Source organism: Ceratotherium simum, chromosome 3 (genome assembly GCF_057802395.1).
Source record: "Ceratotherium simum simum isolate JZ-2026a chromosome 3, ASM5780239v1, whole genome shotgun sequence".
Taxonomy (NCBI): domain Eukaryota; kingdom Metazoa; phylum Chordata; class Mammalia; order Perissodactyla; family Rhinocerotidae; genus Ceratotherium; species Ceratotherium simum.
This window is the reverse complement of record NC_141902.1, coordinates 86,120,959-86,135,245: the sequence shown is the minus strand read 5'-3', so window position 1 is coordinate 86,135,245 and position 14,287 is coordinate 86,120,959. Positions and strand designations below refer to the sequence as shown.

General features: G+C 36.8%; 1 protein-coding gene across 3 annotated transcripts in view; it reads left to right on the top strand.

The window, feature by feature from the left end:
- Window positions 1-14,287, top strand: part of MCTP2 (multiple C2 and transmembrane domain containing 2) — a 232,977-nt gene that overhangs the window by 28,546 nt on the left and 190,144 nt on the right. Inside the window, exons 1-3 of one of the 3 annotated variants that reach the window (XM_087428887.1) lie at window positions 9,901-10,173; window positions 10,692-10,795; window positions 13,309-13,357. The exons of the other annotated variants lie outside the window; for them this stretch is intronic. The gene's annotated coding sequence lies outside the window, so the exon portion shown is untranslated. Of the gene's footprint in view, window positions 1-9,900; window positions 10,174-10,691; window positions 10,796-13,308; window positions 13,358-14,287 lie in introns of those variants that run through there. 3 annotated transcript variants of the gene reach the window in all.

Below are 14,287 nucleotides of genomic sequence, written 5' to 3'. Positions count from 1 at the left end.
AGGTGAAAGGTACTCAAGTATAAAAAGGTAAAGCTGAGGTGATGTGAGGACAAACTATGAGGTTTGGGAGAGAGAAACTCTCAGTTTGGCCCTGAGTTCTGACCAGTTCCAAAAAAGAAAGGCCTGATTCTCATTATCTTTTAGATAAAAACAGTTGTTCCAAAAGTGCACAGCTATTTCTGGAATTGAATAATTTCTTTCTTGATTCTTCATAGGCACCTTGATATTCAGATACCTGTTACGCTGATTTGTAGTATGTTTGTGTGCACGTGTGCCTCTCATTGACCTTGGAATCTTGGAGGTTGGGTGTTACCTCATTGAACTTCTGATCTCCAGGTCTAGCCTCCAGATACTAACTCTGCAGAGAAACCCCTGCTTCTGATGATTGATTGCCAAAACACTTGTCTCTACAAAAGCCGTGTGTTTGCTTTTCCTTCAGTTTTATCATACACACAACTCTAGTGCAGAAAAAAGGCATTGGGTGTTCCATAAATATGGTGAAGGCGTAAGAGGCACATGAAGGAACTGAGTCCAGTGTGGCGTGTATAAGAGGCCACATGGACTTGGGAGACATTGTGGCTGGGCCCTAAAGACATGGTCTCCATGCTTTTGGTTCACGCCCTTCTATTATTAAATATTTTAAAATACACACTCCTGTGTATGCATTTATTTACCTGTAGATTGCTGATACATAGTTCAAAACTAATATAGTATGTACATTATAATTTGCATTAAAAAAGATGTTGAAAAGGAGGGATAACTGTTCTAAAAGTAGATTGTGGTGATGGTTGCAAAACCCCCCAAATTTACTAAATATTATTCAATTACATACTTAAAATGGGTAAATTTTATGTTATATAAATTATGCCTTAATAAAGAAATTTTAAAAAGGATGAGATGAAATTAGCAGTATATAAACATTTTAAAACCTAAGTTTAAAAAACCCTTTACTCTCATGCAATTTATTAATAATTAAATACTCATTTTTACTAAGAGCAATGTGATTAAACGTGTCATCAACATTTTTTATTACCTAATTGTTTGATTAAAAAAAGGCTCATTCTAAGAGTATAATTACCACTCTTTAATAGTTTTGCCTGTGTTTCATTATTAGTATTATCTTTAGTCCATAGTTTCTTTGCAAGAATCTTTTTCAGTAAATTAGATACCCTCTTTAAATCTCTTTAGCCAGGCATGCAGGGGCATATGCCCACGTGCACACCCACACACCCACACTCTCTCAATATGCAGCGCCTGGAGGCTCCTGAGAGCATGTGGCCTGTGATGTCTGTACTGTGAAACTTCCGTTCTTCCCGCAAAGCAGCTCATAATAGCTTGTGATTGGCTGATATGTGGATTAGGTGAGGGGACCACATGCTCTTCCCCTTCCTGGCTTTATCAGCACCTTGAGCTATGGGCATTATGTGTGTATATGTTTTGGTTTGTTTGTGTTTTCATTGTTATAATTTCTTCTCTGACTCCTCCTCCAGGAAGTACGCTCCCTGAGTCCAGGGACTATGTTTTGTTCATTGTGGCATTTCCGGCGCTTTGACCAATTCTTGGCACAAATTCTTGGCTTAATAAATATTGTCAAATGAGCAAGTCAATCTGTGTATTAAGTTTTAGCGACAATGAATTTTTCTCAATTTTAAAATAAAGAAAAATATACGTAGAAGTTTTCTTATTTAATTCCTGCCCACACTGAGGGACTCACACCCAACTTTGGAGACCACTGCCTGTAGATGGGTGGGTCATGAAAAGCAGAGAATGAGGTACTTTACTGCCATAAAGGTGTGGAGGCGAGCAGCAAAGGCACAGAGCCAGGAGAGAATGTGCTTCATTGAGAGACCAGACTCCCCCTTCTGGCATCTGACATTTGAGTCAGACCCACCTTACCAGTCTCTCCTTATAAAGGGAAGGAATGAAAAAGTTTAATCAGAAATTGAAATAGGTAAATGTAATACCTTATTCAGAACACTGTAAGGCAGTTTTGAAATATTGTGTAAAAGGGGCTGCTGGTGATGTTTGAAGGATTTGTAAGATGTGACGAGACGCATTGCGACATAGGACTCCTCCACATTGGCAGGACTAGCAACGACCGGGAAGTACTCAGATGAATTGCATCATGTCAATTTGTTTTGAAGAACTGCTTTGTAACTTGACTGAAACCAGTCGGTTCAGTTTTCTTTTTCTTTTATTTTTTTAAGATCAGGTTTATTGAGGTATAATTTACATAAAATAAAATATACCCTTTTTAGGTATAGTTATCTGAGTTGTGAGACATAGACATTCATGTAACCACCACCACAATCATGATATCGGAGGTTTCTGTCACCCTTCCTGAAGTTGCCTTGTCCCCTTTTGTAGTTAATTCTCTCCCCTTCCCCTGGCAACCACTGATCTTGTTTATGTCCACATAGTTTTCACTTTTCCAGAATGCCATAAAAATGGTATTATACAGTATGTTGCCTTTTTGGTTTGGCTCCTTTCACATAGCATAGTGCCTTTATGTTCATCCATGTTGTTTTATGTATTAGAACTTCATTTCCTTTTATTGCTAACTAGTATTCCATTGCACAGATGTACCATATTTTTAAAGTCCAATCATTAGTTAGTGGAAAGTTGGGTTGTTTTTAAATTTTTGACAATTTGAATAAAGTTTCCATAAACATTCATCTACAGGTTTTTGCGTGGACATCTGTTTTAATTTCTCTTGAATAAACACCTGTAAGTGGGTCATATGGTAAGTGTATGTTTAATTGTGTTAGAAACTGTCAAACTGTTTTCCTAAGTGTCTGTACCAGTTTGCATTCTTACCAGCAATATGTGAGAGTTCCACTTGCTCTGCATCCTTGTCTGCACTTTGTGTTGTCAGTTTCTTGTTTTTGCTTGTTTATTTGTTTTTAGCCATTCTAGAAGATAGTTGGTTTAGTTTTGAGTGAAATGGTATGGATATAGTCTTACTTTCATTTTCCTCTTTTTTTTTTTGCTGGGAAAGATTCGCTCTAACGTCTGTTGCCAATCTTCCTCTCTGTTTCTTTTTCTCCCCAAAGCCCCAGTACATAGTTGTAGATTCTAGTTGTAAGTCCTTCTAGTTCTTCTATGTGAGCTGTGGCCACAGCATTGCTACTGATAGACGAGTAGCGTGATTCGGTGCCCAGGAACCAAACCGGGCTGCCAAAGTGGAGCATGCCGAACTTTAACCGCTAGGCCATCAGGGCTGGCTCTTATTTTCCTCTTTTTAATTCTTTAACTTGGTGTTATCACTTCTCTTTTCCTTGAGGAAGTCTCCCCACCTTGATTTTCCACTTCACTGGCTCCTTTTGTGTATACTATAGGATTAACACCTCATCAAAGACCATCAACAGTTCTATTTCTGTGTATTTGTAGTATATGTTACACACTGCCTTGTTCTCCACTGAATTCTTACCATTAGATTATAAACTTCTGGTGGGCAGGTTTTGTGCCATTCTGATAAGAACCAGAAGGCACTCAGGTAATACTTCTATATTGATTGATTTTTAGGGGATGAGAAAGAGTAGAGTCAGCCCTGAGAAAATTATTTTTTTTTAAAGACTTATTTTTAATTGTTTTGTATATGAAATGTTGTTGGCAGTTTTTTAGGACTTAAGAGAAACATTTTTGCCAGATTTCGAGTTCTGAATCGGGGATCAATTGGCAGAACACTGTTATTAATGTTATTGCTTAAGATATTAGTATAAGGACTTTTTAATTACTCCAACTACATTACTGTGTCTTCTTCACTTAGGATCAAATGCTGTTTCTAAAGTGCCCATTGAAATGTTTCCTATTGAAGCAATTAGGCTTGCTTGGGCTTGGTTTCAATTTCTGCCAATTTTCAAGCTTTCTTCAAATTCAACTGTAAGCATAATTAATATTTTGACAGATAATAATATAGATTTATCCCTACAACTTTGGTTATCTTGAGTCATATCTTTTTAATGATTACATTATAAAAATTTGGGCTTGGTTTCAAATTCTGCTAATTTTCAAGCTGTGATCAAATTCAATTGTAAGCATAATTAATATCTTTAGATAATAATATAGATTTATCACTCCAACTTTGAGTTTCTTGAGTCCTATCTTCTCAGTGACTACCTTATAAAGACTTATTGAAATCTGATGTCTCAGGATTAATTTTCAGTGTTTCCTATGTAAGCACTCCCCTGTGGATAGAGCAGCTTTTATAAGGATGAAATTTATCAGGCTCACATGTAGATGATTATGCATTGCTATAGGCTGTTTTATAGTATTTCATGTTAGTTTTTCCTCCAAGGCATATATATATATTTTTTGCAGGGAAAGTTTTGCCCTGAGCTAATATCTGTTGCCAATCTTCCTCTTTTTTTTTTCCCTCACCAAAGCCCCAGTACATAGTTGTATATTCTAGTTGTAAGTCCTTCTAGTTCTTCCATGTGAGCTGCTGCCACAGCATGGCTACTGATAGACCAGTGGTGTGGTTCTGCACCCAGGAGCCAAACCTGGGACTGCCAAAGCAGAGCGCGCCAGACTTTAACCACTAGGCCATCCGGGCTGGCTCTCTTCGTCACTTTTAATGGAGGAAAGTGTGATACTTTTATTTTTAGTATCTGTCTTAGAGACTGCCTTAAGGGTATAATTGTGTGATTATCTTTGAGTATATATTTTCAAATTGGTTGCAAATCTCTAGAGGTCATCAATAAAATTATCCATAGCACGTTAGAATTATTGAGTTTTCTTGTCTGCTCAGAGGTGGTATAATTGCTAGACAATAGGTATTTGCTGCTTCTGTTGGTATAGGTATGGGCTGGGGTAATGCTTTGAAAGATGATGTTATAAGAGAAACTACTGGCTTGATGTTTTGGAAGTAGGGGAATGGTAAACTGTGTGAGATGCTTATTTAAAAGATGGGTATTTGCATGTAAAATTTCCTTCTTGCTTTTGACAGGTACAACCATTTCTCTGAAAGATTTTGCTTTCTATTCTGAAAATTTGTATTGATTTGGTGGCTTCCAGATATACACAATTTGTTAAATATGCTGTTTCATGCCAGAGTAGGAAGCCATGTATAAGGTTTCCTTTGCTCTAAATTAATGTTTGTCTTTAAGCTAGAAATTAATATCTGCTCTTCATACTATCCTTCTGCCAGTAAAGTCCTAAAGATACTTCAGGTCTTCTGTTTCTGCAGATAATTCCTAGAAAAAGAAACCTTTAAATGTGATCAAATGTTAGGCAGGACATTTGTGGTTTATCAGTTGTTTTCTAATGTAGGAACTGGTTAAGAGAACTGTGTGTGGTTTAATATGGGACCATTAAGCTCAATTATGAGAAGAAGTGAATTACCTTCTCTTACATTGGGTGTATACTGTTAAGAATATGAAATTGTTTATTGGACAATGCTTGATTTTCAAAACTTGGGTCTGTAGCCACATGGCAAATAATATTCTGATAAGGGAATCAGGAACGTGTGTGTGTGTGTGTGTGTGTGTGTGTGTGTGTGAGTGAGTGTGTTGGCAAGTGGTGGGAGCAGTTCAGTCAACAAGTAATTATTGATCACTGTAGCCAGAGAAGCATGTGCCTTTAGCATGAGTATTACATCTATTTACCTCTAACCATGATCAAGTGTTCTCACCTTGACCTACAGCCCCCTTCTCCTTTAGCCTAATTTTTTGGAAGTCATCTAATCTGTTGCCTCCATTTCTTCCTTTCCCACTCCCTTCTACATCTACTCTAGTCGGATTTTCTTCCCCCTCACACCACCAAAACAAGTCATGCCAAGATTACCAGTAATCTCTATTGGACCACATGGATGCTTTCAGGACAGATGTTAACTAATCTGCATGCAGCACTTGATGCCCTTGACCACTTCTTCTATAAAACACCCTTCCTTTGTCTTCTCTGTTTTGGTTTCTGTTTATCATAAGGTGACAACACACTTTTTCCCCCTCTCTTGCTATATCTTTTTAGTCTCCTTTGCAAGTTTATCTTGCTCTAACAGACTGTTAAGTGCTGGAGTTCCTTAAGGCTCCTCTCATCTTTCCATTTTCTACTCTTCTTGGCACTCTCATGCATTGCTATGCCTCCAGTTATCATCTGAATGCCAGTCTCTCCAAAGTCTATCTCTAGACCTGACCTCTCTCTTGGCTCCACAGTCATTTGCTCAGATGCCAACTTGGCTTCTCCAGCTGAACTTCTTAAACACAAAGAAGCCATGATTGAGTTCAGAATATTCCTTCAAAATCTGGACTACTGAGTGAATGGCCCTGGTACTCTTTAATTGGGCTGGACTCAATCCCCTCTCTCTCATCCCCTTTACTGCGTCCCGTCAACTCAACATCATTACTATTTCTCAATACCTGTGCTCTTTGCTTTATTGATAGAACAAGAAGACAAAAGAATCAGAAGAACCTATATCTAAACAACACAGTCAGCCAGCTTCAACTAATTGGCATGTATAGAACCCAAGAACTGCAGAATTGACCATAAGCTGGGCCATAAAGAAAGCCCCCAGTTGCAGAGGAAAGAAAACATATGGATTTTCTTTCTGACTTAATCCTTAGGAATTAAGCTAGAAGTTTAACATAAAGATAACTAGACAATCCCTTTTTTTTTTTAGCAATTAAGCACTATACCGCTAAAAAAACCTATGTGTCATAGAACTTAGGGTGGAAATTAGGAAGTATTTTGAATTGAATGGTAATTAAAATATGACATATCAAAACATGTGGGATGCAACTAACTCAGTGCTTAGAGGGAAATTTATAGGATTAAATGAATATATAAGAAAAGAATAGTCTGAAAATCAATATCTAATTTTTCATGTTAAGAATTTACAAAAAGAATAACAAATCACAGAGGGTATAGAAAGAAGGAAAGAGTAAAAATAAGGACAGAAATCAATAAAGTCAACAAAGGAAAAGTCAGCTTTAGAAAAGATTAATAAATAATCTATATTTACTGTAAATATAGATTGTATATACTATAAATATAATATATAAATACAAATAAGAAATAAATATTTATTTATTATCAAAAAAACAAGAGATAAAGTATATTGTCAATATACTGTTACATATTGAATGGGAAGTCATGGTCAGTGCAGAAAGGAAAAAGAAATAGTTATTTTAGAAAAGATGAAACAAAATTGTCATCATTTGGAAATAATTTAGTGGTCTACATTGAAAGCCAGAATTAATTATAATTTACAGATAAGTTATTAGAGTCAATAAATGACCTCAACAATGTGGTTGGAATTAGAATCATGTATAAAAGTCAATTGTTGTCATATATACTAGCAACTCGCAATGAAAATATAATAAAAATATCAATAACTACAAAGCTATGAGGTAGCTAGGAATTAATTTAGCAAAATAGGGGGAAGACGCCTGTTACGAACATTTTAAAAATGTAATTGATGATTATTAAAGACTCTTTAAAGTTACCATATGATTCAGTGATCTTGCTCCTTGATATTTACCCAAATGAGTTAAAAACTAATGTCTGTACAAAAAACCTGCACATGGATGTTTACAGAAGCTTTATTCATAACTGTCAAAAATCAGAAGTAACCAAGATGTTCTTCAACAGGTGAATGGATAAACAAACCATGGTACATCCATACAATAGAATATTATTCAGCGATAAAAATAAATGAGCTATCTATCAAGCCACGAAAAGGCATGGAGGAAACTTAAATGCATATTACTAAGTGAAAGAAGCCAGTCTGAAAAAGCTCTGTAATGGGTTTCCAACTACATGACATTCTGGAAAAGGCAAAACTATAGAGACAGTTAAAGGGTCAGTAGTTGGTAGGAGTTCAGGGGGAGGGGAGGGAGGAATGAATAGGTGGAGCACAGGGGATTTTTAGGACAGTGAAACTAGTCTGTATGCTACTGTAATAGTGGATGCATGACATCTACTTTTGTCCAAACTCGAGGATTATGTAACACAAAGAGTGAACCCTAAGATAAATTATGGACTTTAGTTAATAATAATATATCAGTAACAGTTCATCAGTTATAACAAATATACCACATTAATGCGAGATGTTAATAATTGGGGAAATTGTGGGATATATGGGAACTTTTTGTATTTTTGCACAATTACTCTGTATACCTAAAACCGCTCTAAGAATAAAGCCTATTACAAAAAAAAGGTATACAGAAAGTAACCATATTTGTGGCTAGGAAGATAACAGTATCATGAAGCTGTCCTCAGATTAATTTGGAAAGCAATTGCCAATCAAAATGTCCATGCTTTTATTTTATTTATTTATTTTTTTGTGAAGAAGATCAGCCCTGAGCTAACATCTGATGCCAATCCTCCTCTTTTTTTTTTTTTCCTGAGGAAGACTGGCCCTGGGCTGACATCCATGCCTATCTTCCTCTACTTTATATGGGACGCCGCCACAGCATGGCTCGACAAGCAGTGCGTTGATGTGCGCCTGGGATCCGATACGGCGAACCCCGGGCCACGGCAGCGGAGCGCGCGCACTTGACCCCTTGTACCACTGGGCTGGCCCCTCTATGCTTTTATTTGGGGGTGAGAGTATTAGACAAATAAATGGATTCTAAAATTTACATGGAAGGGCAAAGGAAAAAAGAAACCAATCTGCAGGACCACAGTAAGGTGGGGGCCTTACCCAACTAGATATCAAGACTTACTACAAACCTGTAGGAATTAACAGTTATGTGGTATTGGCACAGGTATAGATAACCAGGTAAAGACCTTATATATGGAAATTATATACCTGATAGAGATGGCCTTGTAGGTCATTGGGAGGGTAGGGTGGGTCTTATCAATAATAGATGTTTTGACGTTTGATTATCCATGTGAATAAAAAATAACACTTCCCCTCCATCTCAACCCATGAGCAAACAATTCAGGATAGAATGAAGATTGTGAAACGCAAAACTTGAGAGCTTTTCCAAGAAAAACATATGAAAATATATTTGTGACCTCTAGGATTTTTAAACCATACCCACTGCATATATGACACACACAAAAATTACAGCATGTAAAAAACATATATTGATAAATTCAGCTCACCGAAATTTTTTGTAAATGTGAATCTTGGCATCATATAAAGTAAAAAAAAAAAAAAGATATTAGGTGAAGAGACTTGCAACAGAAATTAGTGAGAAAGCATTATTACTAGAATTTTTAAAGTGCTGTTTCAAATAAAAAAGAAAAAAAACCCAAAGCTATCATCCCAATAGAATAATGGGTCTCCTTTCACAATTTCAGATTTGCAAATATTAAAAAATCTTGCAATACATGTTGCACAATAGGAACTCATTGGCTGATGTTGGGTGTATTAATTAACATACCTACTTTGGAGAACAATTTGGGAAATACCTAGCTAGTCAAGTTTAGGATACGTAAAACTCTGAGATATGGTGTTTCTCGATGGGACCTCACTTGTAATTTGGGCAGGATAAGTCTCTCTTCTGGGGTTTCATATCCCTGATTCACACCCACTACACGTGAGTTATGGCCCCTAACATGTCATTAAAATTACCACACCTTCTTCAAACATTTCGAATCACTTCTAGGGGGCCAGTCCATGGCTGATTGAAAGACTCCGGGAGAAACTAACATATGTATCAGAAGACAAGTCTAAGAATCTTCTTTAAAGCTCTGTTTATCTCTGTTTGTACTAGTAAAATAAGGTAAGCATCTTAAATATCTATCTGCAGGGAAATTAGTAAATTATAGCATCTTCTGACAGTGGAATATTATACAACTGTTCAAATGACTTTAATAAAGCTACTTTTATCAATTTGTGGATAAAGTTCTTGAAGGAAATGTTGATTGAAAAGCATGGGGTAATATAGCACTTATATAAAACTTATAGTAAATAAAGTTTGTAATTATGAAAAATAGTGCTATGTTTTTATATCCCTGCATAACATCTAATAAAATACCTGAATACAGTTTTAGAATATTGGTTACTTCTGGCAGGGCATGATGGGGAAGTCATCAGAAAGACGCACACAGGAAGTGTAATTGTAGTTAAGTTTTTATTTCATAAGATATGTCACAGGCCGGCCCCGTGGCTTAGCGGTTAAGTGTGCGCGCTCCGCTGCTGGCGGCCCAGGTTCGGATCCCGGGCGTGCACCGACGCACCACTTCTCTGGCCATGCTGAGTCCGCGTCCCACATACAGCAACTGGTAAGATGTGCCTCTATGACATACAACTATCTACTGGGGCTTTGGGGGAAAAAAAAATAAATAAATAAAATTATTAAAAAAAAAAAAAAGATGTAAAGGAAGAAAGGCAGCAAGTGGAAACATCAGCAGCTGAAGTAGAAGGAATGCCAAAAAAAAAAAAAAGATATGTCGCCAGTATCTCTGTTACATAATTTTCTATACATATTCGTATGGCTAAAAATTATTTTTTTAAGTAAGAAAATTAAGTGTGAAACAGCAACAAGAGTAGGTGTAGGAATACATAACCAAGGCTGGTAATGTTTGAATGGAGCTAATAAGTTCAGAGATTGGAAAATGATTATGAACTGACATATATGAAGAATGTTGGAGTGAAATAAAAAAATCAATCAGTAAAAAAAAAAGATCAATAGAGTAAACAGTTTAGATCAAGAAAAATCAGAAAAGATTAGAGAAGACCTCGGGGTAGGAGAAATAATATTTAAACCTACTTATTTAGTATTTATTTAATATTTGCAAAGCCCTTTGATGGATGGATATGATCTCAATGGATCCTAACAAAGAATATGGCAATAAAACAAGAGACATAAAATGAGAAGCGAAGTCTACGGTACATGACATGGTGGTGAGCTACTTCTTATCTTTTTAAATTGACTTAATTTCTTTAGGTACAATTAAAGTAAAAAGCGGGATGCTGAAGAAGTTTGCATTTATGATCTCTGAGAGTCAGTGTTCATACTCTTGTACTGGCTATAGAGAATTAGAAAGCTGCCAGTAATTACGAGTACCTGGAAATCATTGTTTCCACCTCCCTTTCCCGCCCCCAGTTTTCATGGGATAACTTCCAAAATTATAGGATGGTTATTTAGGCCATCCATCCCTGCCAGACCTCTAGACGGAGATAGTTCAATTAAAGAGAAATGGTAGGCAGCATTGGGAAGGATAGAGGCCTGCATGGTTTGTATTCCCTGGTAAGACTGAGATGTCCTGCAGGGACAGGCTGGCTCAGCTTTTGCTGCCAGAGCCCCACCTTCCCCCAGAAAGTTGGGTTATTCCTTCTTAGCTGTTGGGTTTCTGGTTCCTCTGACATGTTTCTGGATGGGCAGATGCTGCTCACAGTTAAGCATGGCCCAAAGAAGATTTGATTGACTGTTTCTCATCTCATTTTCTTTGATTAACTGTTTCTCATCTCGTTTTCTTTCCACTGGCCTTGCAGACCCATCAATTAATCGTTCTTTAAGTTGAGCTGCCTTTCTTTTCTTGCTTGTATGTTTAAAATTTTAGTGCTGTAGTGAGATTTCACTTTTCCTTTTCTTCTTTTTTTAAAAAAAATCTGGTTTGTTTTCTTTCAGTTACTCTTGGTAAGGAATGAATCAGAATAATTTAGATTACTTTTTCCACATCTGTCCATTTTGACAACTTAGGCTAAAGCATTGAAATGCCAATTAACATTTCCGTGTTGAGGTCCCTAAGACCACCCCAAGGTTCAGTGACTCTCTAGGAGGAATCACAGGGCTCAGTACTGTGTCATATTCACAGCTATGATTACTACAAGAAAGAATACAAAACAAATCAGCAAAGGGAAAAGTGCATGGGGCAGTCTGGAGGAAACCAGGCGTGAGCTTCCAGAGTCCTCTCCTGGTAGAGCCGCACAGGACATGCTTGATTCCTCCAGCAAACCAGATGTGACAACACTTGGGAAATGTCCACCAGGGAAGCTCATTAGAGAGATTTTTGTATTGGGTTTTGATTGTGAGCTGATCACGTAGGCACCCTCTGCCTAGCGTGTATTAAAATTCCAGACTCTTAGAAGGAAAGTGAGTATTGAGCATAAACCAAATTGTTTGAATATACAGTGTAGGCCCAATAAGCTACTCTTGTCAGTTAGGATGGTGGGAAACCTTCCAAAATTCAAGTTCCCGGATACGAGCCAAGGAATAACCTTGCAAGCAGGCCTTTTAAAAGATAGCAAGGTCAAACCTACAGATTATGCTTTTCTGCACAATTTCTTTATTTTTTTGTAGAATGCAATGTTAACTCAGTCAGGGCTCATTTAAAAATTATGTATACCTTTTGTAAAACTGATTCTGGTCATTTTGGGGCAAGATAGTTACTGTGGATATCTTGTCAGAGATGGAATTAAAGAGAAAGTACAAATATCTGAATGCTTTAGAAACCCTAGCCCTCTCTCTCCATTCTTCCAATCCTCTCCAAGCACAGAGTATGAATTAGGAGTGATGATAAAGAGGTAAGCAATTCTTGGACGTCTTTCTGTGGATGGTATTCTTGAGAGACTAGTAGTGGGGCAGAGTATGGTATTAGCCAGAAGAGACAGGAACCACTTCTCTATTAATACATCTTGTTTCTTTCCAAGAACATATGTAGTGGGATTGAAAAATGTATTCAGTCCTTTTGGTTGATCTTAATTTTGGAGGGGTTTCTGTCCCCATGATATATTTTTTGATAGTAAGTCTAGCATATGGAATGATCTCTCCTCTCTCAATTGGATTGTAAATTTAGTAGCAAGTTGAATGATAGATTGAGAAGCTGTATTTTAGAAGAAAAAAGCCAAATTTAGTTTACAAGCGGAGACATTGTCTGTGCCTTACATGGAACTGATATGGGGAGACCTTTCCACTAAGGATAGTCTCCTTTCGATAGGAAGGAGGGTTGTTTCTGCTACAAGCACAATTAAATATACTCAGGTGTACAGATTCTTATCCCAGTTCTATCAGAATGCTGAATAATCCTTCTGTAGAATTTCATTTGCCTTCATCTTTTCCCATAAGCTGAGCATATACCATGAGATTTTCACTTTTATTGAATTTAGTTTTGATTTTTCTTTTTTTCCCTCCATTTTAACAGAATGTGAAATTTTCTTTCTACTGATGAGAAATAATGGTTAACTAAAAAGATAGCTCAGTAATGACACATTCTGACTAGTTTTAACTACTTGCTGCTGTATCATTTGAATTCTGTTTAGAATGTGAAAACAAATACTTTTCATCACATTTACGCTAAAGGAGAATTTTGAGAAGCACAATTTGAGTCAGTGTGACTGGAGAACTCTAATATGCAGAGTAATAACTTATGCTGTTGTCATTCTCACCTCCTTCCTTCCTTGTGTTTCCTGTTCAGAGTTTGTGGTCCAGCTTCAATCAGAAACTTTTGGGCTGGCATTTAAAAGGTTTGTTGTTCTTTTTCCATTTGGCCAATTGCTAGTAGCCATCTGGGGAGGATGTCTGGGTTAAAACCATAATAAATGAAACTTCCATTAAGCTCCTTGGCTTGGGGCCATTTCCTGTAAAGACCTTGTCCTGCCATTGGTGGTTTGAAGAAGCAGAATGCTTATTTTTGTTCAATAAATGAAAGCTCAAGTTTAGTAGGTAGAGTAGCATAGGTATCTTGTTTTGTGAAGAGATTCTGCTTCTAGTGCTGATGGTGTGTAGAGCATGGGCTACATTTTAACTTATAGCCTTTTGGATGTTTATGATAATGACTTATGAACTTATGGTAGAAGATGGAACAAATATGTTTGTTTGTTTTTAAATATCCTTTGAGATAAGGAAAACTGAATATATTTTAATAGAGAGTTGGATTTAGCTCACCAGCCTTTTCTTCAAACCTAACTGATCCTTGGAATTATTCTGTAAGTTTCCTTTATTCTGGAGAATGCATTGTTGATTGGAAGGATGATATTTTCAAGCATCAAAGAGACCACAGTCCAACAGTGTATTAGCTTTACACACACCTTTAAGAACTCCTTTTTTTTTTTTTTTAATTTTTTGTTTATTGCAGTAACATTGGTTTATAACATTGTAAAAATTTCAGGTGTACATCATTGTACTTCTATTTCTGCATGGACTACATCATGTTCACCACCAAAATACTAATTACAACCCATCACCACACACATGTACCGAATTATCCCTTTCACCCTCCTCCCTCCCCCCTTCCCCTCTGGTAACCACCAATCCAATCTCTGTCCCTATGTGTTTGTTTATTGTTGTTATTATCTACTACTTAATGAAGGAAATCATACGGTATTTGACCTTCTCCCTCTGACTTATTTCACTTTGCATTATGCCCTCAATGTCCATCCATGTTGTCACAAATG